The 26,671-nt window shown below is 40.1% G+C and overlaps 2 pseudogenes; both read right to left on the bottom strand.

The window, feature by feature from the left end:
• Positions 1-2,479: 2,479 nt before the first annotated feature.
• On the bottom strand, positions 2,480-2,784 carry LOC147892404 (large ribosomal subunit protein uL1 pseudogene; annotated as a pseudogene).
• A 19-nt stretch (positions 2,785-2,803) lies between these two features.
• LOC147892403 (uncharacterized) lies at positions 2,804-25,863 on the bottom strand (annotated as a pseudogene).
• Between the last annotated feature and the right edge of the window lie 808 nt (positions 25,864-26,671).

Here is a 26,671-nt window from a genome sequence, read left to right as displayed (position 1 = left end):
GAAAGTGGAGAGATGGGCTATCGTCTCTGGGATCCAGAAGCAAAGAAGATCATACGCAGCCATGATGTGGTCTTCAATGAGAAGAAGATGCATAAGGCACCCATGAGGGATGTGGAAATGAGGAGAATCACTTTCCAGGATGTGAATCCACCTGCATATGTTGATAGACAGCAAGCTGTCCATGCACCAAATGTGCAAGAAATGGTACCACCAAGTACTCCCACAGGTATACAATCAAGGGTAGATGATGGATCATCTGTTGGTGGAAATGATGAGCCAAATGTGGCTGATATGCAAATGGGACAGCAAGCTGAAATGCCCTTGAGAAGATCATCTAGAGTATCTAGACCACCTGATAGGTTTGTTCTAGGGGTAGACTATGTGATGCTTACTGATTGCAGGGAGCCTTCTTGCTACAGAGAGGCTATGATGCGTGAGGATCAACGCAAGTGGGAGTATGCTATGCAATCAGAGATGAGTTCACTTATGAAGAATAAGACTTGGGACTTGGTTTCTTTGCCACATGGAAAGAAACCATTGCCATGCAAATGGGTCTACAAAATGAAGGTCACAGGTGATGATGTGCCTAGGTACAAGGCCCGTTTGGTTGCTAAAGGGTTCAAGCAAGAGAAGGGTGTGGACTTTGATGAGATATTCTCTCCGGTTGTGAAGATGACCACACTTAGATGCATGCTTGGACTAGTGGCATCAGAACAGGGCAAAGAGCATTTAGTTTGCAAGCTGAAGAAGAGTCTCTATGGTCTTAAGGAAGCGCCTAGAGAATGGTATCAGAAGTTTGATGCTTTCATTCGGTCCCAGGGTTTTAGAAGGAGTGAAATTGATCACTACCTCTATACTAAAAGAGCTAAGGATAATAGCTTGATAATCTTGGCACTATATGTGGATGATATGCTATTGGCTAGCAAGAATACTTATGAGCTAGATGCATTAAAGGCCAAGTTGCATGAGGCCTTTGATATGAAGGATTTGGGACTTGCAGGTCATATTCTTGGTATGCGCATCACGTGTGATCGGAGTAGGAAACTCCTTTGGCTTTCACAAAAAGAGTATGTTACAAAAGTATTGCAGCGTTTCAATATGGAGGGGGGGAAGGCAGTGAGTACTCCATTGCCTCCATATGTGAAACTGAGTCATACAGATAGTCCCAAATCAGATGAGGAGAGGGCCATGATGGCCAAGGTTTCTTATGCATCAGTGGTTGGGAGTCTTATGTATGCTATGATAGCTACTAGACCAGACATTGCATTTGCAGTGGGCGTTGTTAGCCGGTATATGGCTAATCCAAGAAAGAGGCATTGGGAGGCAGTCAAGTGCATCATGAGGTACATGAAGGGTACCAAGGAGATGTGCATCTGCTTTGGTAAAGGAGACATGCGTGTACTTGGGTACACAGATTCAGACTATGCAAGGCATGTGGATAGTAGGAGATCCACTTCTGGTTATGTGTTCACCTTTGCAGGTGGTGCAGTGTCGTGGATGTCTCGCGCACAGAAGTGCATTGCTTTGTCTACCACAGAGGCTGAGTATGTTGCAGCCACAGAGGGTTGTGTTGAGAGTTCACGCTCAACATCATGTGATCATGTGTGCATAGCACCATCACCTGATCATATGTGCATAGCACTAACCTTATAGAGTGCTATAAAGGAAAGGGTTAGATCCCCTAACCCTAACCCTAAAAGGGTTTGTATATATTCTATTTTTTCAACTAATTCTAGTGTATAGTTAGTCATTTGTGGTGTGCTCTCTAGCTATGCCCTCTCTCCTCATCTCCACTCTTCTCCTCTCCCCTCTTCATATTTTATCATGGTATCAGAGCTTCCTTGTCTTCCGCTGAGACATTGAGTTTCTTGAGAGTGTGAGAGAGATTGTGAGATTGAGAGTTCTCTTGAGTGATTGTGAATCATTCCATTCACTTCCGTTGAGAGAAAATTTCTATTCATTTTGGAAGAAATTCCGTCCACTTCCGTTCATTGAGTGTCCATTCCTTTGAAAGATTTCATTTCTTGAGAAAGAGAGTATTCCTTGTTTGTGAGAGGGAGAGCTTCCAAAAGCTGAGAAAGACTATTTTGATTTTGAGGGAGAGACAAAAAGATTTATGAGAATCTCTCTATCCTACTTCGAGAAAGAGAGCTTTGGAGGGAGATTTACCCTCAAGCAGCTCGAAGGTATCTCCATTGAGCAGGCGAGGCTCCACATGCACCTACAGGTATGATTAAGGCCATCGAGCCTTCTACATACGGGCCTTACCTACAACGAGCTCAACACAGCTCTCGCGGGCGCCTCCAACGAGTTGCATCTAACAGCCCATAGTGCTCCTCCAGCAAGCGACTCAGCTCTTGGCAACTCCACTGGCCACGATGACTCATAGCTCCCACGGCTGCCTCCAGCGACACTCCACACAGAGCACGCCAGCCTCCACAACCACCAGCCGCTCCTATGCCAACGCCATCGTAGCTCCTTACGAGCCTATCCTCCGAGCCTCCTCGACGTGCTGGGCATCTCCAAGCATGCACACCTTCATCTTGGGACGAGGGATGTGCGCAAGCTTGACAGACCCACTAAAACGCTTATCCTTTTGAGGATCATAATTCTTGAGGCCGATTTGAAGTTCCACAGTTTCAGTAAACTTCCGCTTTTTCTCCTTGCCTTCCGTCGCAATCTGAGAAATGGCCTCCCTTAGCACATCGCTCTGAAGCTTACTCATGGCTGGCGTGTGGAGGATGAAGCCGAGCTGCGGAGCTTGGAAGCTATGGCGATGGCCGCTGCTGTGACGAACAAGAGCCTAAGCTCTCTGGCTGCACGCAGCTCCACGACGACGACGAAGAGTGCCAAGCCGTGGCAAATAGCGACGCCCACAAGTCCGGAGGGGGTGAGATCTGCGCCATTTGTAAGGCTTGCGGAACTTGTGGGTCGCAGCAATCTCGAGCTGATTGATCACCATCTCCATCCTCTTCAACAGAGCTCCAACGAAGGAGACGGAATCTTCATAGATTCCATCAGAATCTTCATAAGATTTCGATCTCCCTCCTTGAGACACGTGGCCTTATCACAAACCTTATCCACCCAGGGTCACCACACACACAGGTGTGGTCAAGGATCAGCCACGTGGCACCCTTATCCACAGTGCCACGTCATCACTGCCACGTCAGCATTACCACATCATCACTGCCACATCAGCACTGCCATATCATCAGGCCATGTCATCAGGCCACATCATCAGTGCCACGTCATCAGTGCCACATCACCCTACTGACATCATCTGTGCTACCTCAGCACTACCACCTCAGCAGTCCAGTCAGCACTGACCCTTGCAGGCACAGTCTCTTGCCAGGCACATTGTACACACACTGCATGTGCACACTCCTGCCACCTCAGCACAGAGCTTCACTGGCACACCTCTTGCTAAGCACAGTGCCACATCATCACTGCATGTGACTCACAGTGACACATCATCATTGAGCACCATTTGCACTCCTTTTGCCCCTCCACCTAGATCAAGTCATATCTCTTGATCCAGGAAGAACTTGAGGGTGCTCCAAAAAGGAAAGTCGCTCGATTTTTCGTGCTCTACGCGCTCGTTACATCACGCGCACATTTCGGCACAAGTTACACTCACATTTGAGCCTCGCCGACAAAACCACTTCCTTCACGCACATTTGCCTCTACATCGACGCATCTAACCCAGCACTTAAAAAGAACAAAGGAAAAGGAATTATTTGCTGCTCTTTCATCGATCGACAGTTGGTTTAGATCTAGATCAGAGTAGACTAGATCGCCATAGAGGGGACGCTTTGAATTCCCCAAGTTGCCAATCTAAGCCATGCCCGAAATTCCCGACTAGTACCTACTCGGAGTCCAGTCCATACACTCACATCCGATTTCACATCATTACATTACCTGAAACCTTACGTTCATCAGTTCAGTGAGCAGACTTTAGAGTTCAGAGGCATTGCAAATTGATTCAGTGGGCAGATAGCACTTGATTTCACACACACATGCCACCATTGTAAAGCCTATTTGGCTATCTCACGGCATCGTGCACATCATTTTTTCAGCCTTGTAAAGCCTCTTGGCTATTCCCGGCATCATTGCCACAAGCCTTGTAACACAGGTCAGATCTTATTTACTGCAGTTCTATCTTCACCGACGGTACAGAGATTTCACTTGGCATCTTCAGTGTATTTGCAGTTGATTCATACAGAGTTTTTTCAGGACACTTTTGAGTACATTGTTTGCACCATGTCGACTAGCAACCTCAATCTGGAGGCATCTGCTAAGTTAGACAACTCCAATTACGGTACATGGAAATACCGAATGGAGACCATTCTTGTGCTTTAAGACAAATGGGAGTATGTCGATGGATCCATACCTAGACCATTGGCCGATCCAGCCACCAGTAGCTCTACTCCATCTGTTATCATAGCACCAGCAACGGGATCTACATCGGGATCTACATCTACACAAACAGTTTCCACACCAGTAGCAGATCCTGCCATTGCCCGAGCTCAAGCAGAATGGGATAAGAAAGACAAGTATGCCTATCACCTGATCAAGCAGAATGTGCAAGATGTCATGCTAGGACAGCTCAACACAGTCAAGACATCAAAAGAAGCATGGGATATGTTCGCAGCTCTCTACGAGTCCAAGAACACATCCAGGATTCTCACCCTGAGAAACCAGATCAACCAGAGTTTCCGCAACAGCAGTGAAATTGGTCATGCTTATGTACTCCGCATCAAAGACTACAACAATCAACTTGCAGCAGCAGGAGAGACTATGAATCCCGCAGAAATGGTTCAAGTAATCCTGAATGGACTAGGAGAAGGATATGAGAATCTAGTCCAGAGTATTGCCATCCAATGGCAAATTCCAACACTGGAAGAACTTCAATCAGTTCTACTTGGTGAAGAACTCAGGACTCAGGCCATTCAAGCACGTAAAGGTCATTCTAATGATCAGGCATTCATAGCTTCAGACAGAAGCAGAGGCAAAGGTAGAAACAGAGGTAGATCATATCAAAAAAGTGGTCATCATCAACAAAATCAAAGTCAGAATCAGCATCAGCATCAGCAGCATCCTCAGCAACATCAAAATCAGTAAAGAGGAAATCATTCCAACCGAGGAAGATTCCAAGGACGAGGGAATGCATCCACCAATGTGTCAAACATTCAATGCAACTATTGTCACAAGTTTGGACACTATGAAAGAGATTGCCGCAAGAAGCAGTATGACCAAGGCGGTCAATCCAGCAATAATCGAGGGAATTCCCAAGGAAGAGGAAATCATCGTGGTGGACATTCTAGTCACAGTCATTTTGCAAATGAACATGGAAATATGTTTCTTGCAAGTGAGGAATTGCATCAGACTGATACAATGCACCTAGACACTGATTTCAATCCCAAAGAGGATTTCAGCTATCAAGTCGACCAAGTGGAATAGGATCCTTGGTACATCGACAGCGGTGCATCATCTCATATGACAAATCATCAGGAATGGTTCACAGAAATGAAGCCATTAGAAGGTCAAAAGAATGTCATCTACACAGCAGACAATACACCGAATCCGGTTCAAGGGACAGGTGTTATCCCTATGAACAATTTCACTGGTACAAAAGGATTAGTCAAAGATGTGCTCTATGTTCCGAAGCTCAGCAAGAACCTTTTGTTAGTAGGTCAAATGACGGAACACAACTACAAAGTCATCTTCGACGGTGATGAATGCACTATCAGAGACAAATCCAAAAGAGGTCAGCTAGTAGCAAAAGGTGTCAAGGAAGGACGCTTATACAGGATGCTAGCTACAGTACCAGATAAGCATGCCATGTCAGCTCAAATGCAACAAATGCCACTATCTGCAAAATGACACAAGAGATATGGTCATGTCAACTTCAAGTACTTGTTAGATCTAAGGAATCAGAATATGGCAATTGGGATTCCGAAGCTACAGTTTCTTGGAAAAGTTTGTGAAGCATGCTGCTTCGGCAAACAAAAGCGAACCAACTTTGTCAGAAGTACCTCTCGTGCACAAGGTATTCTTGATTTGATTCATACAAATGTATGGGGTTATGCTCAGACCCGCAGCATCAATGGTTCACTTTATTACTTGACCTTCATCGACGACTATAGCAGATATTGTTGGGTCTACTTTCTGAAAGAGAAATCTGAAGTGTTTGCCAGATTTCAAGAATTCAAAGCCATGGTAGAAAACCAAACAGGCAGAAAGATCAAGGTCATGAGATCAGACAGAGGAGGTGAATACATGTCTTCAGCATTCATGAACTTTTGCAAAAATCATGGCATTCGAAGACAATTCACATGTGCAGATACTCCTCAGCAAAATGCAAGAGCTGAAAGGAAGAATGGGACTTTAGCAGACAGTGCTAGAGCAATGCTTAGTGAAAAGCATCTTTCGAATCAGTATTGGGCAGAAGCAATAGCTACAGCTAACTACTTGCTTAATCGGCTTCCTACCGAACCGATACAAGGTATGACTCCTTATGAAGCATTCACTGGACACAAGCCACGCATTGGGCATCTCCGCATATTTGGTTGCATAGCATATGCCCACATACATGATGATCATCGCAGGAAATTGGATGCGAAGTCATGTAAATGCATCATGGTTGTCTACAGTGAAGAAAGCAAAGCATACAAATTGTATGATCCTATTAACCGCAAAGTCATTATCTCCAGAGATGTAATCTTCGATGAGGAATCAGAATGGAAAACCTCACCTACACAGGAGATAGAAGCATCGACTTCACAGTCATCTATAGAACAGGTTGATGAAGAAGAGCAAGAATTGCCAGCAACACCCCAAGCAGTGCCACAGCAGCTCAGACGGTCTACTAGGGAAAGCAGACCACCAGCCAGATTGACATATGCTCAGAAAGGCAAAGCAATTCAGGTGGAAACCATCAACTATGCTCTTATGACTACCATCATGGCTACAGAAGAGCCAGTGTACTTCGAAGATGCAGTAGATAAGCCAGAATGGCAAACTGCAATGAATGAAGAAATGGATGCTTTGTATAAAAATAACACTTGGGAATTATGCGACCTTCCACCAGGAAAGAAGGCCATAGCCAACAAATGGGTATACAATCTGCAGAGTTCGACATGAAAGATCTTGGACTTATGCACTATTGTCTTGGAATTGAGTTCTGGAGAGATTCAGATAGCACATTCATGAGTCAGCTCAAATATGTTGATAGTCTTCTGAAGAAGTTTCATATGGCAGATTGCAAGATTGCAGCCACTCCCATGGAACAGAGTTTGAAACTTACTAAAGATTCAGAAAAGCCTACAGTCAATGACAGATACTACAGGCAACTCATTGGATCTCTTATATATCTGACAATCACACGGCCAGATATTTGTTATGCAGTAAGCTCACTAGCACAGTTTATGGCAAATCCAAAACAGTCTCACTGGAATGCAGCCAAAAGAGTATTGAGATACATCAGAGGTACAAGACAATTTGGGATAGAATACAGAGGAAGTCATCCACGGTTGCATGGATACTGTGACAGTGACTATGCTGGAGATCATGAGACCAGGAGATCGACATAGGCATATGCATTTTTCCTTGGTCAAGGTGCTATATCATGGTTGTCAAACAAGCAGCCAACTGTTTCTTTGTCTTCGACTGAAGCAGAATATAGAGCACTCACTACAGGTGCATGTGAGGCTATATGGCTCAGAAGACTATTGTCAGAAACAGATTACTTTGATGAGTCAAAGCGAACAACAATATACTGTGATAATCAATCGGCTCAAGCATTAGCCAAAAATCCAGTATATCACTCCAGAACAAAGCACATTGATGTCAGAGAGCACTTCATCAGAGAAAGAGTGTTACTTGGTGACATCACACTACAGCATTGTGATAGCAAAGAAAATGTTGCAGACATCTTTACCAAACCACTCGGTAAAGAGCTATTCGAGAAACACCGACTAGCTCTTGGTTTGATGCAGAGGAAGGACATTCCCATTAAAGGGGTGTGATGGAATGTAATGCTCAGTCCTTCTTCGATTCCCCAGAATCATCATCTTGAGGGAAGGCCTACTTCATGATGTTGATCTTGAGGGAAGGTGTTGAGAGTTCACGCTCAACATCATGTGATCATATGTGCATAGCACCATCACGTGATCATATGTGCATAGCACTAACCTTATAGAGTGCTATAAAGGAAAGGGTTAGATCCCCTAACCCTAACCCTAAAAGGGTTTGTATATATTCTATTTTTTCAACTAATTCTAGTGTACAGGTAGTCATTTGTGGTGTGCTCTCTAGCTGTGCCCTCTCTCCTCATCTTCACTCTTCTCCTCTCCCCTCTTCATATTTTGTCAGGTTGCAAGGAGGCTATATGGCTTGATCGGCTAGTGGGAGATTTGGGGATTCATACAGGTGTACCGACATTGCATAGTGATTCCATGAGTGCTATTCAGCTAGCACAGAATCCGGTCTTTCATGCAAAGACCAAACACATTGAGGTTAGGTACCATTTCATTAGGGAGGTACTTGAGGACAAGCGCATAGAGCTTGTCAAGGTCCATACAGATGATAACCCTACAGATATGCTGACGAAGAGTCTACCTAGTCAGCGGTTTGAGTATTGTCATGTATTGATGGGCATTGGATAGTATGCTCACTGGTTGTTCTCCCTTAAAGGCACATTGTCCTTTAAGTGGGAGGTTGTGGGGGTTAAAGGTCACTGTGCCTTCACCCCAGTTATGTACAATACTCAAACACATATATAAATGAATGAAAAAGAAGATTAGGGTGGTTTTGCACCCACCAAACTTGTGTGGCTCTCTCTCTCTCTCTCTCTCTCCCTCTTCCGTTCTTGCTTCCGTTGAGAGCACTCTCAAACCCATCAATTTTAATACCTACCATATAAATTGTGATGCATCCGATAGATTTATATTATTAAAACCTATCAAGCTTGAATCTATCAGTTTTAATACGTACCATATGAATTACACCATAGAGAAGCAAGAGAAAGCAAGGTACTAGAATGTAGGCACATACGCTCTCCATAATTTTATTTATCAAACCACTATTGTAGTCTACTTCATAGAATATCATCAAGGATATCATACTTCAATTTTCTCCTTTGTCAATTACCCTTCAAGACTAATACTTCCCTCTTATCAAAATAAAACATGATACAATCCTACTTTGATTAATGCCAAATCTGTGGCATCACAAGATAGAGGATGACTTAGAGATGTATATCATTGAGTAGACAATAGTGCTAGTTACTAGTAAAACATATATACAACAAATCATGAACATGCTATTGCTAAAAATCCCTTTGCTTTATGAAGATATTATGACATCACCAAAAGTTAATCAGCTAGATGACACAGAACTATTGCATGACTATGCATGGCTATTAGGACTACTTTGTGAGTTCAAGGAGTTGGAAAATACCACCCTTGGGAGCGAAGGGAAACATATAATGATATCATTTCAAAAGGGAAAGGGATCCACATCATTTTGGGCACTCTAGGTATAGAGAAATCTTTCTTGATTAGATACATCACATATCATCTCGTAAAGTGTGATAATTTGGAATACTAACAGTGACCACAGGTGCAGCGGCAATGCACCTTAGCCGTATTGCTGCAATTGTTCACTAATTCAAGCTTGGCTACTTGCAATTGTAACCCTACTTCATTCCCAAGATAGATGAACGACATATTGCACTCACAAAAGTTGATGTTATCATCATCAATGAAATATCCATGATGGCAAGTAGTTATCATACAGCTATGTACAGTCACGTCGCAATCCATCCTCAACCTCTTTAAGAATAAAATTGTGCCATTGTTCAGAGACCTTTCATAACTTCTAGTAATATGCAAACACTATGTCAACTTTTGCAAGACATGCCACATCAAAATATCATCACATTGGCAGCACTGCATAATTTACATAATGAAACACTTTGTGTACATCATATGAGAATGCAAAACAATAGTGGAAGAGATATAGCAATACCTTGGAAGAATCATGATCAACGAAGGGCAAACAAAACAATATGTTAACAGCACAACAATATATGCTCCCACCACCTTGATGCCAAATAATACAACCTAAAAAATAATGCACAAGTTATTTCCTCCTATCAAAATATAGTTGGCCATGTTAACCACTAATGCAACTGATGGACCCTTGCTACAAGAGTGGCTGGAAGATGAGAAATTCCATGAAATCAATGAAATAAAAAATGGAGCTAGGATAATGAATTACAGAGAACATTGGCCTGACAAAAGGAGCATCCAAAGGTGCAACCGATGACTATTAATAACATGAAGCATTCTATAATTAATGGAATCATTACAACTATCCACACAATTATCAACATGACTTTGCAACCGATCATGTTGCGCAAGACAAGACATTGAAGGAAACCCATAAATGGTAAATGGTACAACAAGGCAAATTCCCCCATCACACTTGCTTACATTTTCACATGATAGAAGGCACAAGAATTCACTTTCTCAACCAAAGCCATGGTGTCATTAGTGAAGCATTCACACCTAGGCTAGCATATGTCTATAACTCAAATGAAAATGGCAAACAATGTTGGGGAGGAGCCAACCTCATACATCTTCGGATTTCCTACATATTCAATACTACATGAGTTCATGAATGATTGCAAGCAATAACTCACAAACAAGAAGCAGTGGCTCAATAATCTGATAGATTTGCAAATGGTATTAAAGCTACAAAATTTACAACCATAGCTATAAATATTTTTACCTAATTAGTGCCTGACTTGTTAAAAATATACTAAGATATCTAGATATAGAAATTGGTGATCACAATGTGTAAATGATCCAAAATGAAGCACAAGAATTACCAAACAATAAAGAAAATGGAATTTCTTGATTCTACATAGAACATCTACACTTTGGTTTCAACATTTCACAAGATCACCTTACAACTCCAAATTGTAAGATAGGAGAACATATCTTGAATAAATTTATGGACGACTATGGATATGAACATACATGCCAAAACACTCCATTAACAATAGAGAAAGCAACAAAAAAATTAGCACCAGATGTAGTAGATGAGCGATTCAGAGCACGCATGAACTTTTTTGCAAAACCAATTGAAGGTACACATCCCAAACCCATGTCAGTCCATTCCATAGACATCTTATAATTATACCAAAATTTAATATTTACTTTTTAAAACACAAAAAGAATCAACATATTGACATATTAGTTATTTGCTTGCTAGTCCAAAAAGAAGACCCTCTGAGACTCGTAAACAACTATGGATGCCCAACACCACTCCTTGCAACAACAAACAAAATCATGTGATCTATTGTATAACATGCATGCCAATGGAAAGAAATGCATTAGACTTAGCAATGATCTACCAATTTTAGATCAAAAGTCACAAAAGAGAACCTCCATTGATATTGAAATTAGAAGTTAACAAATATTCACCTTTTGAGGAGAATTTCACACTAGATGTATTAGTGAAAACAAACACTATAGATAAGGCAATTACAATGGAACAAAAATACGTATAAGAGTTTCATAGAACAAGCACAAAAGGATATAACAACCTCGAATGGCACCCTCCATATCCAAAAAAATACTACTATTTGAAATGCAACAACTTTATATAAACTATTGTCTATTAAAAAAATAATAATAATATGGTTTTGCCACTACTTAACATTTCTTTCATGTCTCTTTTATGTTGTCACATCCTTCTCTCTGATGGTTAGAATCCAAGATGCTCTTGCACTCCATTGAATTTTTTTAAAATGATCATTATTTGCAATCCATCCCTTATGTTCCGGCTTTGGATTGGATCTCACAAAACTAACTCAAGTTATATTGAAGTGTGCTACTAGTTTCCTTGGATCTAAGCACAGCACATTTCAAACTACAAAAATCAAGGAGCATCATGAGGCAATTTGTGTATTACATATAGTAAAAAAAACTATATATTGAGGCAACGTTCCAAATACTGCTTAAACAAATACCACAGGCACCCTGTGGGCACTTGTTTATTCATTTTGAGTACACAAAATTTACTAGTGTTGTCAAAGTTGTAGTAGAAGTGGCTGAAAGAGAACTTACATCTTTCACAAGGCCATAGGAAATACTAATAGATGACCTCATTTCATAAATCATGGTTGTATTTTATTCCACTTAAACCTCTTGCAAACACATTTTAGTCAATTCTGGCTTCACATGCCTAGGTTGCATTGAAGTGATTGACATGCTCCAACCAACTGAAATAGCTATGCTGATGCCAAAAAATTATATCCCCCTCTTTTATTAGTTGGCATGACTCTTTAAGCCCTAATTTAGCCCTCAAAAATTCCTCATGCACACTCTTGGCCTCAAAGCCTACATTGCAAAAATATTGTTGAAGCTCATAGACATAGGTCAAGGAGAACTCTGAACCTCACCAATGCTATGCATAACATTTACAATACTCCCACACTTAGCAAGTCCACATGGAACACACTCTTTCACTATATGCATCCTCTCATCCATCCAAATATAATAATAATGGTTATCAAGGCTTGCATTTCCAAATGGTGGTCAAAGAGTGTATGCATCTCAATCAAAAAGACTTGCTTCCCAATGGTGCCAAATAATGTTGCGGTCCTCTTAAACACACACACACACACACACACACACACACACACACTTTTTATTCACTTTTACACATTTACACACACACATACTCCCCATTATTCTTTATTAATTTTTAATTTTTAGTTTTTACTTCTGAATTTTACATTTTTCCTGATCCCCCCCCCCCAACATGCACGAATTCATAAAGTAGTAAATATTTATTATGCAGAGCTTTGTTCTCCCCCACCATTGGCTTACACTTTTCCCCTCTCCACTCCTTTAAACATTATATCTTAAAATTAAAAAATTATTGGCAATTGTTTAGAACCGCTTAATATTTCTCTACTTTGAGACTCCTTTAAGTGTGTTTTTGTAATTTTCTTTTATGCTAAAATGGTCTATGCACATCACTTTTTAATTCAAAACATCCATTATTAATGGCCAAAATTAAGGTATCTACCTTTGGTGCAAAAGATAAGTTTCTTTAATGCCTTCCCTTTAAATACCTTGCCGTACAACTCCCACAACTACCCATTTGTAGTAGATTTTTGTATAGCACATAATACATTCTTTTCTTAGTTAATGATTCACAGACTATGTAAAAAAGATTTTTGATTAAAAACTCCCCTGTATTGGTCTAAGTGTGGTGCTTAATAAAACTTCCCCTCCCCCCTCTAGGCATAGGGCATGTTTTATTATTGCACTAGAGGATTTAATAAGGTTTATTTGGACTATGGGACATTATGGAATTTATTATCCCCCTTAACTAAACCTCAACCTTGCCAAACCCCTATCCCCATTCCTAAACTATCACCTAACACAACCTGCTCCTTAACATACCCCTAATCAATTGGCCATCGTCCCATGATCTTGTTTCCCATGCTCATCATTCTTAACAGCTATAAGAGCCTATGCCACCTTATGTATAGAGCAATGCTAGAGCAAGAAACACACAATGGAACTACACCCTCAGCCGACTATTGTAACAATGGCCTCATTCTCCCTGTCATCTTTCTTCCTTATGGCTCATTATTCCGCTGCCTCTCCTCTACGTGATGCCGACTCCTCATCTTTTCCCTCACAAGTAGGTGACTCCCTAGCTCATCTATGTGATTTTTTGCCTTTAGCCATGTCGTTCTTGCCTTCAAGTTTCCTCTTCATCACTGTGTCTCCTTGGTTGACCCCTGTCAGGTCCCTTGCTTGTCTTCCCTTTCCTTCTGTGTGTTGTGACATTGGCCTTCTCTGTGGCTCTGGCTGAGTGTTGGACTGCTCCTACCATGGTGGAATTTTTCTCAGGTGGCTGTCTACTTGCTTGGTTAAGACCACACACTACCCGTGACTACTTGCATGCTCAAGATGAGCGACCTCTTCTTTCCCTCATTAACAATAGTGGCAACCTCTTCTTCCTCGAGTTGTGTGTCTCCAACTCCATTTAGGAAACTTGCATTAGCTGAAGGCCTTTGCATGGCATGGTCTTTCTCATTTCAAACCAGTATTATTTTATCTTTGTTTTTAGTTACATAGTTGTATGAGGGTGTGTCTCCTTGACTTCACCCGATTGATTGAGAAACTCATTGATTCTCACAAACACAAACTTTCTGATGGAACTGTCATGACTCACTACTCGTGAGTATGCGCCTTCCTTGCTTACTTATTCATTTATGAATTATTCCATTTAGATGGAGCTTTCTTGTTGAGGCCCATGAGCCTGAGCACTTGGCTTACTCGCGCTCTCCCTTTCTTTATTAACCTCCCTCTTTACTTTAATTGTGTGCTCAGGGTTCTTTATTTGTCCCTTTGTCCATGTATATGTGCATATATTAACTTAATGACTTCTTTTTAGTTTCATAGCATTAGATTTTTTTGGTAAAATTTTCTTTTCATTTTCATTTATATGTTTATTTGCTTATATCGTTATTTCTATCCTTAATTCCTTATTTCAATTCCTTTATTAATAGGTTATATGTATATATATACATATATATTCTTTTTGGGAAGAGGTAGCTCTCAAGTGACTTTAGGAGATAGAAGGCTTACTCCGATTGGGTGAAACAATGAGAGGCTCTATATATAACTAATTACAAGACTACGGCATAAATGTGTATGACAAAACTATTCAATTGGTGGTAATATGTAATGAGGGAAACACCCAGATAATCTCGCACCTAGTAATTGATGTAATTAGCATTGCCACCTCGATCTGCTTGTTCGTAGTGGGTGAAGAAAGACTCGCAGTTTCAAATTCCTAGATTCGGGAGTTATTCTATAGCTTAAATCATACGATAAAAGTGTTCTCTACTCCACCATTGACAGATTTATGTATTGGATTTCACTCCCCCCACGGTTGGGAAATAGTTGTAGATTCTCTCCTGGAACATCTGGGATTCGCTCACAATGATCAAGATAGAATCGATACTAGATCCCATTCCAACGAGAGTAAATGCGAGCAAGGCAAAAGGGATTGCTATAATTACTGCTTCGTCCCATAATGAGAGTTAGGGTGTATGCGAGGTTCATGAAGTCTCAAAGAAAGCTTTGAGTCTTCGAGTGGTTAACGTCTTGCAAATCAAGGGGCGGCTCAAGGAACAAGAGAGTAGATCTTGTTCTCTCCCAGTTTAGAAAGCTGAATATGGAAAGTAGAAGGTGGACGTAGCCAAGTGGATCAAGGCAATGGATTATGGATCCATCACGTGGGGCTTCAATCCCCATCGTTCACCCATCCTCATATATATATATATCTCCTTATACATTGTTATAGGTACTCCTTTTCTAATTGGTTCTTTATTATGATGTGCTCTCCCTAACTTTATATAAACCTTTTAGCTCTAGCTCTTAGATCATAGGAGTAGTTTATTGATTATCTTCAATATTTTTCTTTACTTGTGCAATATTTAATTTTTTCTTGAATTTCCTCGCTTAAAGAAAATTAATTATTTGTCTTCCTTGCCTTAACCAACAAGTTCCCCCCCCCCCCCCTTAACTAACATTTTGTTCTGTTTTTTATAAAATTATAAGGGGTCCTTATATATATAACCTCTTGTCCCTTGCTAATTTTTTTTTTGTCCTTCATCCCTTCTTAATTTTTTGCAAAATTTGTCATTTATTTATTCATTTAAAGTTTAGTCATTTATATATTCATTTGAAGTTTAGTAATTTAAAGTTGACTAGTTGAAGAGACTCCATGCAATTATGCCTTAGCCTTGGCTTACATTGTATTTATACTAAACATGATTTCTTTATAAACTGCTATCATCGTTTAAGGATTTATGATTAATAGTCTCACTTGGGTGTGGACTACCCCCCACAATTGCATTCTAATGGTGGTGATTCATCCCTCAATGATTTTCGTATTGAATTTTTAGCAATTGATATAGACTTGGTCGTTTTAATGTGCTATTATTCCTTCTTTGGTTTACAAAATAAAAAGTTAACATTGACTAACCTAAGGGAGTGGATTATTCCCCACTTCAATGTTTTCTTTTAAGGGTGTGGATTACCCCCCTGATTGTCTCACACACTTTGGTGGTAGACTCATGATGGATTTGTGATTGTACATATAACATGGTATTTGCAAAAAATTGATATTTGTGAATCTAGACGGATGTCTTTGTTCCTAGGTAAAGCAAGAACATGCTAGGGAATATAGGAATCACCTATTTACCCAATTGAAACTATGATGTTCTAACACCTAGTTTCTCTTGGATGGTGGTAGCAATTTTACACAGTAGTGGATTTTACTCTAAGGCACTTATAATTTCTTACACATTTCACTTTATTACTTCGAAATCGAGATGGTGGTTTGGTTTTTTGGTAAAAGCAATATCAAATTGGGGTAAACAGGCATTACTTGTCTACCAATTGAAACTATGTTGTTCTAATACTTAATTTCTCTTGGATGGTAGTAGGTAAGTAGACCCTGACCTTGGAGCTTGGACTACTTGATGGATTGGACACATTTGTACTATTTCTTTGCTTAAATTTGCAACCTCAATATAATGAAAAATTGTATTGCCGATCCTATTACTAAGGTCAAAGTTATGTGAATTTTGTTTTCTTAGAAATTTCAATCCATTTATTATATGTAACTTTTTATTATTATCCAAATGATTGAATTAATTGTATGGATCATTTATTGATGGGATTATTAAATCTACACACACACACACACACACACACACACACACACACACTTTTTTTTTCAAAAGAACTCGTATTTTTTCAAAAGAATAGCTTTTGGTTTTAGTCATGGTTTCTCTATCTATTGATTTCTGACAACACACACACACACACACACACACACCCCTCCCGTTGGGGACCCCTGTGATTGGATCTATATATCCAATTGGGTTTTGATAGGTGCATTGGGATGTAACCATTTTTCTTGTCAGTTCACCATATCCATTGAGATCCACCTTAGTAATGGAGGATAATATATAGGGGGATGCACACAACATTGGGCCACCATAACCACACCCCCTTGAACTTTGATGAGAAATTGCTAAGAAGGACAAAGTGGGTTTTTTAAAGAAAAGGAGAGTAAATTCCTCACATATTTTTATTTAGCTTTACCTTGCTTGAACCACAAAGAAATGGGACCATGTACCTTGGATTCCTTTTACCCTCTATACTTAGTGGGGAGTAGGGTTAAATGAGGGACCCCCATGAAATACATTAAAGAGTAGATCTGAGAAGATCCACGTTCCACATGGATACTCCGTTAGTGGGATATCCTTACATCACTAGATATATGTTCATAAAGAGGAGTAATAGAGGGATAATGGAAGGATGCACTTAACCATAAGGACCACTTTGTCCACATCCTTCACATGTTAATGGTTGATAGTAAAGAATATGGGAAGCACATACCATGAGGATCACATCTTGAAATATGGACAGAGCAAGGAGCTGCAACCCATTTATACTAGCGGGGGAGCTCCAACACAGAGGTCGAGGGAGGCATGAAGACCCAAAGGCTCCACACAACTCAAGGAATAGCCCAGTGCATGTCTCAAGAAGCTCACAAGAAACAATGGGAAGCATTGTTATCGAGGTTGGAGGGCTAAAGCAATGGATACTCTCACTTGGGAGTAGGCATGGCATGAGATACAGAGCCCTCAGCCAGGTGAGTCCTGAAAATACTCATCGTTTAAGTCAATCTCAAGATCTTGTAGCTTCCATACTAGATTTCTTTCCCAAGGGGAAGCATTTGGTGGACACCCGATAGCAATAGAGCATACCATGATCTACTATAGTGTGCTAGGGGGTCAAGACCCCCCTAAAACTCCATAGGTTTGACCTTTGCTAGGCCCATAGCTTCATGGACCTTCACACATCACACTATCATGCATTTAATCATGCTGACAAGGCATGTCCTTTGTGTATTTTGGATGATTTTTATCAAAAGAACACATGATTTCCATAGTGCAGATATTACCTTTTACATCTCCTTTCTATTGATCATTTTTAGGTTCTCCCACAAGGTGAGAGCTAGGACCTTTAATCCCATCTAGTCTATCACTTCCTCTATCCAAGCTTAGAGGCCTTTGATCTAGTCGGTATATGTTCCATGATCTAGACTTAAACAAATTCTTGAGACGTTCATCAGTGTAGTGGCTGTGGATCAAAGCACCTTGTAGGTGGAGTCATGGCAGCCACAGAGTGTCTAGATGGCTCTAGTGTGTCATAATACACTGATATTTTTTAAAATCACTATCTACTTGCTTACTTTGTGTGTCTCATCTCTGATACGCTCTAATATGTTGTGGGAACTTGATGAACTACAACTTCAAAGTGTTCCAAATATAGAGCGAATATGGTACTTCCAATTGCAACAATAGACTATGAGTTATATTGATTGATTGCTCTAAATGTCATGGAATAACCCACCTTTTTTGTCTCTCTCATTTGCAGTAGTCATCGCTAGTATTTTCACTGGAACTAACTTGAGAATAAGGAGATAGATTGAGCTAGTTGTATGGATTAATGCAGGGACCATGAATTAGCTTGGCAGTATGCTTGCTTATCCTTACCCTACACAAATCAAAGCACTACTCGCATATAGTATCCCCTGCCAACATATAGTATCATGTGGAGGTAAGAAACATTAGAGCGTAGATACTGACCCTCCGACTAACTATGAATCCTCTTTTGCTTTCCTACATAGTGAATCAATCCTCTAATTCAGCAACACATCAAAATGCTCCTTTGTATTATGTAATTTTGCATATGATTTCAAACTGTGGAGTTACATTGCCTTGTTTTACGTGAATGCATAGTCTGATTGAGCCACAAAGCTGATAGCACTTCAAGGGCCATGGGCGGAGATGGTAATCACAATGGTAGATCTGCCCATTACATGCCAAACCTTCATAAAAATCTCCTTTCGCTTTGTCTAAGATAGCGGGTACTCAGATTACCGATGATATGATGGTGTAAAGCTAACAATTATTCTAGTTTTTCTATGTCGTAGCAAGTTCATGGTGACTGAGTCAACCTTTCTTGTAGTCATGGTTGCTGAGTTAGATCATAAGCTATGTATTGAGTGGCCATTGCATTTCGCAGAGGGCCTCGTTGGAACCACTTTATGTTTCTACATATGGATTGTCATTGGACCCATGATCAGCTGCTATGAGGCCTATCTGGCAATGTGAGTCACCTTGTCACACTACATATAGGAAACAACCAATGTTATATACAAAGCATTGCAAGTAGTCCAACTCATTATGCTCATTACAAGTTGGTTATCACTGAGGTCAATGGATAGTAGTCGTGAGCACATTAACTGAAGCGACAATGCATTTCTCTTTATGTGTCCTTCCCTACTACCTTGTGGAACTTGTTTACTGTCTTTCAAATGACCTCATGCACTTACCAATAGCTTCCTTTTGAATTTTGAAGCCGCTATGTTGGTAACGGGCAAATAGTACTTTTATGCATTTAGTACTTTTATGCTAATAGTTTTTGTTTTATATCCTATGGTTTCTCATGATCTATTAAAGTTAATGGGATTATGCTTCATGGCTATATATAGTTTACAAGCATCGTATGGAAAAGAAAAAGCTCCGTGGTTATATATAGTTTACTAGCATAGGGATTTACTTGTAAGTTTTTTCATATGGAGGATTCTTTTGTGGATTCTTTAAGTATATGGGAAGCACCTTCTCAAAGATTTAATATTCTTTTAAGTTTATGGTCTTTGGGACATCTCAAAGATTTAATATGATTAAAATATTTTCCTAACCAGAGAGTTGGACCTAGAGCTTTAGGCACTCATGATTCTTAAGGGCACTCCTCTTGAGGGACATTTTTAATGGGTCCCTATATGTTTTATAATTTTTTAGTCCCTTTAATTCTTAAGCAAGGGAACGTTTTATTTCCATTCTTAATACTTAATTGCATTATGGGTATAATTCTCCTAAAGATTGTGGAGAAGTCATAAGTTGATCTTCATTAATGACATTGGTTGATTTGTGCAGGGGTTGATAAGGTTTTTAATCAGTTTCCTTATTTTCTCATTCCCTTGCTGCTTTTTGATAGGAGAAAGTGACCTGGTGCTTCCCAATGAGAAGCAGCCTTTCTTGGTATTTGATAGCAAAGTGCTATGGCTCGATGCTTGTGACTAGTGCAGGAAGCAACACGGCATGGGGCCAAAAGGTGGCAGCCATCAGGGACAGCAATGCTTGTGTGAAACTAAGACAAAGAAACTATGAAAACCAAGGTGCAAGCTTACATGAAACTATTACCCTCTCCTTGAAAGATTTGGATTAGCAAGAGATCGAGTCTCTAAATTGTCTTCAATTTTGTCTAAGTAGGCTTACAAGGGAATCACAAAGTAGCGTGGAAGCAAATTCGAGCAGTAAGTAAATCAAAAAACAAACTAAGGATGAATGGACATAAATTGAAATCCAAAAGCAAACCACCTGCTTATTTCAACGAAATATAGAGCGACAAGTGGCTCAAGGAGAGCTAGAACTAGAATGGCACATGGCTCAAGGAGTGCTAGAATTTCATATTGATGGCCCTATGCTGCTTCCTAAAGAGCTTTCACAAGAAAATGTTCCAATACCAAAGTCCCAAGGTCATCTAGGGCAAGGGACTAGATTTTGAGCTCCAAACTAACTCACATACAAGCCTATGGGGACATGATAGGATACTTTTGGGCTTTGATTTCTAAATAGCAAAGGAAATCCATGGCTTGCAAGTGCAAAAGCTACAAAAGCTCATAAGTCTAACTCTCAAAGTGGGCATGCAACAATGTACCTTTGTTATAATGAGTATAGGCACCACATTGAATTATTAGAGTCACTTCCTAATGAATCTTGGTTAGATTTGCAAACACTTGGCCATCGTGGTTCTTGAAGGTATCAATATAATTTGAGAATATAATGGCAAAAGTTTTTATAGAATTTTCTTTTTTTTTTCATACGATTGGCAAATAATATACATATTAAAAAATTTCCTTCAATTTTGGTGAAAATCTTCTCAATAATTTAAATAAAGCACAATAATAATAATAATAATATCAAGTGGTACCATTTTCCACATTTTTAGGAGTACAATCTATAAGTACATTAAACAATCAATCTTTAGGATGATGTCAAAGTGTAAAACCCATAAAAGAGCACACTTAGACAGGTAGACAAATCATTAAAAGACATATAAGTTTGATCAACTATAAACCATGTTAAGAGACTATATTTTTCCCAAGGTTATCATGAATGGCAAAAGTGCAAATACGCAAATTATCTCATGAGCATTCTACTAGGAAATCACAAACCATGTCAAAAGGCTAGAGCCTGTAGCTAAAGCTAGAATGACTTAAGAGAGCCCCATTAGACAATTTGGTTCTCATGCACATTTTGACAGGGGAATTGTAGACCATGTCAAAAGACATGAATGCTCTTGATGTTAGAATGAATGGAGAAAGTATAATTATACAATTTATTTCTCTTAATAATTCTACTAAGGATATTGCAAACCATGTCAAGAGACTAGAGTGCTCTTGAGGCTTAATAGAGTATGATTCACAATTTGGTTTCCATATGCATTCAGTAAGGTAACTATTTGTTGGCTTGTGTGTGTTTATGATGACACATTGCTACATTGACCATGTGCATTAAACGTGCGTTAAAGGGAGAACAATTATATGATTTGGCTTGCACGAGCATTATGCCAAGGGAATCACATATCATGTCAAAATGGCTAGGGTCCTTCTTGGGCTAGAATGACTTAAGAGAGTGCTCCTAAGGCTAGAATGATTGCTCCTAAGGGCAAAAACAATGGAGGGAGCATTATGCCAAGGGAATCACATACCATGTCAATACTGGTGTTCTTTTGAGGCCAGAATAACTTAAGAGCGTGCTTTTTAGCTTAGAATGTCTTAAGAGAGTGCTCTTAAGGCTATAATGATTGGAATCCTCTTGAGGTTAGAATGAGTTGAGGAAGCATGCTCCATCATTAAACAATTTAGTTCTCATGGGCATTCTACCAAGGGCATTACAGACCATGTCAAAAGACTTTAGTGCTCTTTGGGGGATTAGAATGAATGAAGAAAGTGCAATTTCACAATTTGGTTCACATGAGGATTTTACAAAGGAAATTATTGACCATGTCAAATGATTGAATGCATACAATTATTGATTAAGATTTACCTAAAGTTGAGATATGAATCCAAATAAAAAATACAACATTGATACATTCTCTCTGCTTTGTGTCACATATGCACAAACTCTTTTTAAAGTACTGATGATATATATGGAATACAATGTCTACCAACATGTATGGTCATTATGAGAAACCACATTTGGTAGAGCACATCAACAATATGATTCTTTTATAGTTGATTGATCCAAGTTTTTCAAGCTTCTCAAGTTGTGAGTCTCAAGTGTGCGAGGAGTGAGTTTTTTTTGGCAACCCACTATTTCTTATTCCACCTATTCCAATTAGTCCTCTCTCTCTCTCTCTCTCTCTCTCTCTCTCTCTCTCTTTGTGACATCTCTCTCTCAACTATTCAAGGTCGAGTCCACATGTATCCAACACTTGGATCATGGGATATGCCTTTGAGGCATCTTGGGATTGTTCCTACCATATTAAAACTGCTCTCTCTCTCTCTCCCTCCCAACCCTCTGTGTGTGTGTGTGTGTGTGTGTGAAACTTTCTCTCTCTCTCTCTCTCTCTCTCTCTCTCTCTCTCTCTCTCTATGACATCTCTCTCAACTATTGAAGGTTGAGACCACTTGGGTTCAACACTTGGATCATGGGATATGCCTTTGAGGCATCTTGGGATTGTTCCTACCACATTAAAACTACACACACACACACACACACTCTCTCTCTCTCTCTCTCTCTCTCTCTCTCTTTGTGTGTGTGTGTACGTGTGTGTGCGCACATGCACGAGTGCATATAACTCTCTCACCCCCCCCCTCTCTCTCTCTCTCTCTCTCTCTTTGTTCTTTAGCAATTGTACATGGCATGTGCTTTGTAAACTCAAAAGCCTTGCATTCTACTTTTGCATGATGGGTTTTGCAATCATTGGCCAATTAACAATGATGGTTTAGGGCTTGTGCTCCAATTTTGTGTGAGAAAAAGAAACCATTAAGAACAACAATACTTCTAAGAAAGAAGAACAAGCAACGCGTTCAAGTCCATGCTAATCACACATTTTTTTAGTGAATGGAACCCAACATTACAAAGGACACAATACTCTGAATTTTTCCACAATATTAGTGTATGATACATAATTGCACCAGGAACTATGTTCCAAGGAAAAAAACAAATAAATAGTTTTGCTACATATTTAGGGTTCTGGGAAATGTTCTCCTGTTGCCGAAAATGACTTGCAAATTGTCATCTAAAGCATGGGTTGGTGTATGAACATGTTTGCATTGGCATCCATCCCAAACATGTAGAGGTACACAAAATACAATTGCTTGCATGCAAGGAATGCCTTCCCCTCCATCACTCAATCAATGAAATCCCGACAATGACATGCTGGGTTCTTGGCAACATCAACATTATAACTTTCCCCCATCACTCTAGAGTTTTTAGTCTCTCTCTTGAAAACTTTATGTTTCAAGGCTTTCAATATTGTGTGGTCCTTTATTGAAGCAGCCTCTAGAGCAAGGGCAGAATTCATCCTTGTATAGCTATAGCTTTCGAGACTCTCGATCGATGTCTTGGTGCATATGCATTCGAATGATACTCTATCGATGCTTTGTGTAGAATAAATCCTCCTGTCTCTAGGGATTTTATCTCATTCTTAGTGAGATTTGTTCCCCGAGCTACTGGCCATACTTGTGGAACTCTGGCTAAGGAGTTTTTGATAGAGGAGCATATATTCCAAGTATGGTCCATGTGGTCATTGCAGAACCACATGCATTGCCTTATTGAAGGTTCATACTACCCTCTAGTTTGTGCCAGTAACATCTGCCATGAAGCCTTTAAAGTCCACAGTGGGGTGCCCACACTTCTCCATGACATCATTTAGCTTCAACTAGAAAATGATTTGAGCCTCAGTGTCCTCTTTCATCTTGCACATGGCAATAGTCATCAACCCTTGGATGCTGCATCATACAACTAAAGTTAGGCATAAGCCTCATCCTTCTAGTGTTGGAGGGAATGTAGTAATACTAGCATTTTCCTTACCTCAGATCATATACGTGAGCAACCATCATTGTCCACCCGCATATGTGCCATATATGGTCAAAACATATCCAGCTATTTCGTAGATCGCCACCATCAGTGCGGCAAATGTGGTTCACCAGATCTACCCCTGAAGCAGGCCCAATTGTCGACATCTTGAAGATAAAGCATCTGCTTTCATCATCAACTGCTTGACCGAGGAAGAGGCTCCCATGGAAAAATCTATAAACACATCTTTGCTTCAACTTCACGAGTGTGGACTCCATGCCTTCATTACTTTCAGCGTGAGCACCGTGTACCATATGCCTGAGCTAGGTTGTCCATTTGACTATGAGTTATGTTGCCTCTAACAATGCAAAGAAAACACATTTGTGTGTAGTTGCCATTGGGTTCGCCTTGTATGGTTTACTTGTGCCTTTGGACAAGAGGTACCTCTTTGCACCTTGTGATTATGCATGCCCATGTGGAAAAAGAGTCTTGTCATTTTGGGCCCCACCATCATGTAGTATGCCACACATTCACATTGCTTCAAAAGAATGGGGGACCTTTTGCAAAAGAAATAGACCAAGGTTCGCAAGCCAATAGCAAACATTCCAATAGCCAAAATGTTGTTCATTTTTCCTACACCAGACGAGAGAAGATTATAACATGCAATAAAAGAGACCTAGTCAATGTTCTCTAACTCAATTTCTTGGCAATGTGTGTGCTATGGGCCGACCTATCCATGTAGTGCGGTTCGACAATCTGTTAATTGACCTATCGGAGCAAAGGGGGTTTGTACACTCTAGTTCCCCCACACACCTACTGCGAGATGAACTCTACCAAGAAATGTCATTGTTGTCGACATTGGTTTCATCCAGCAATGGCCATCATATTTTTGCTCCATGTCATCCATTGCACTCGCTCCATGTGATGGTGGCAGTTTGAACACCACATTCCCATTGTACATTGTCGAAACTTCCATCAACTTCTCCATTGTGGTTGAATTGTGCAACAATTGATGAAGCAGTCGATGACGTCCCCTAGAAGACCTGATGTATGACGACATGCTAATGACTACTTGAGGACCCTCCATTGCGCTACTATATCATTGTCATCATTGATCAGTACCATGCCATGGCCTCCTAATGGTTGTTCAACATGGCTTGAACTTGGCCTCAAGCTCGGCTTCTTAGGCTAGCCATGAGATCTATTGTGGGTGTAGCTGGTGCAATGGCTACCTTCCATCATGCTTGGAATGATGGGTCCAACTTGCATGGTCTCTGCTTCAAATTGGCTAGGCTTTGGGTGAGATCTATTGTGGGTGGAACATGGGCAAGTGCACTCTTTCCTCTCTCTGGCACATAGTCACACGACAACTCTATGTTCAACATGTACAACTACCCCAATCCACTCGCTTGAATGGCTTCCACTTGCATAGTCTGTATCACACGAATGCCCTTGGCTATCATGGGGTCATCCTCACTTAGCACAATGGTTCCGCCATTTGCATATCGTATCATTGGCTCCGATGAGAGGGAGTTCAAACAGATCTGCACTTCATTGAGGTTGCTAGACCTTGCACCAGTTGGGCTGGCCATTTCAAGAGGGATCACAGAGAGAGAGAGAGAGAGAGAGAGAGAGAGAGAGAGAGAGAGAGAGAGAGAGGTGTAAGATAGGGGGGAGAGAGAGACGAACAAAGAGCTAGGGTATGGAGGAGGAGTTGAGAGAGAACGAGAGCTTGAGACAGATGGGGGGGGTAGGGGGGGTCTTTATACAATTGATGTTTGACAAATAGCATTCAATGCGTATTTAATGCAAGAATAGGTGTAAGGGTGAAGATGCCATTTTTTGTAATTTATTTGTCGTCAAATATTTAAAACAACTATACCCCCCATTCCACCCCAAAAAACAAAAAAAGCTTTTAAAAACCCCCAAAAAATGAGCATCTTAGCTCTTGGCATAGCAATCGCAATTATGCAACAATTAGAAAGTGTAGGTTATTCATGTGAAAGGCAAACAAGCCTATAGAAAAACCTGAAAACTAGGAAAAATTATATAGAATTTTTGCCAAATAGTAAAATAGCCTTACTTTTTTGTAGTAACTCCGATGTCCAAACTTTTTAAAGGAAAATCGACGGCATAACTAGATCTATGCACAAATAGCAACGTTGACCGAATTTGGAGAGGAAGGCCTTCAAAAAGGGCTATCTTTGCTAGGGGGTAAAATATTTATTGCAATTTTTTTCATTTTTGGACTTTTTGATTTTTTTTTTGGGATGAAAATAAGAAAAAAAAAGGCAAAGTTGGCGCACACTTTCTTTGTTAGGGGGTAAAAAATTTAGTGCAAATTTTTTCATTTTTGGGCTTTTTTCTTTTTTTTTTTGGGATGAAAATAACAAAAAAAAA

Source organism: Dipteris shenzhenensis, chromosome 16 (genome assembly GCF_047967505.1).
Source record: "Dipteris shenzhenensis isolate YYH24624 ecotype China chromosome 16, Dip_SZ_1.0, whole genome shotgun sequence".
NCBI classification, from domain to species: domain Eukaryota; kingdom Viridiplantae; phylum Streptophyta; class Polypodiopsida; order Gleicheniales; family Dipteridaceae; genus Dipteris; species Dipteris shenzhenensis.
Note: the sequence above shows the minus strand (reverse complement) of the source record. Positions and strands in the feature narration are given on the sequence as shown.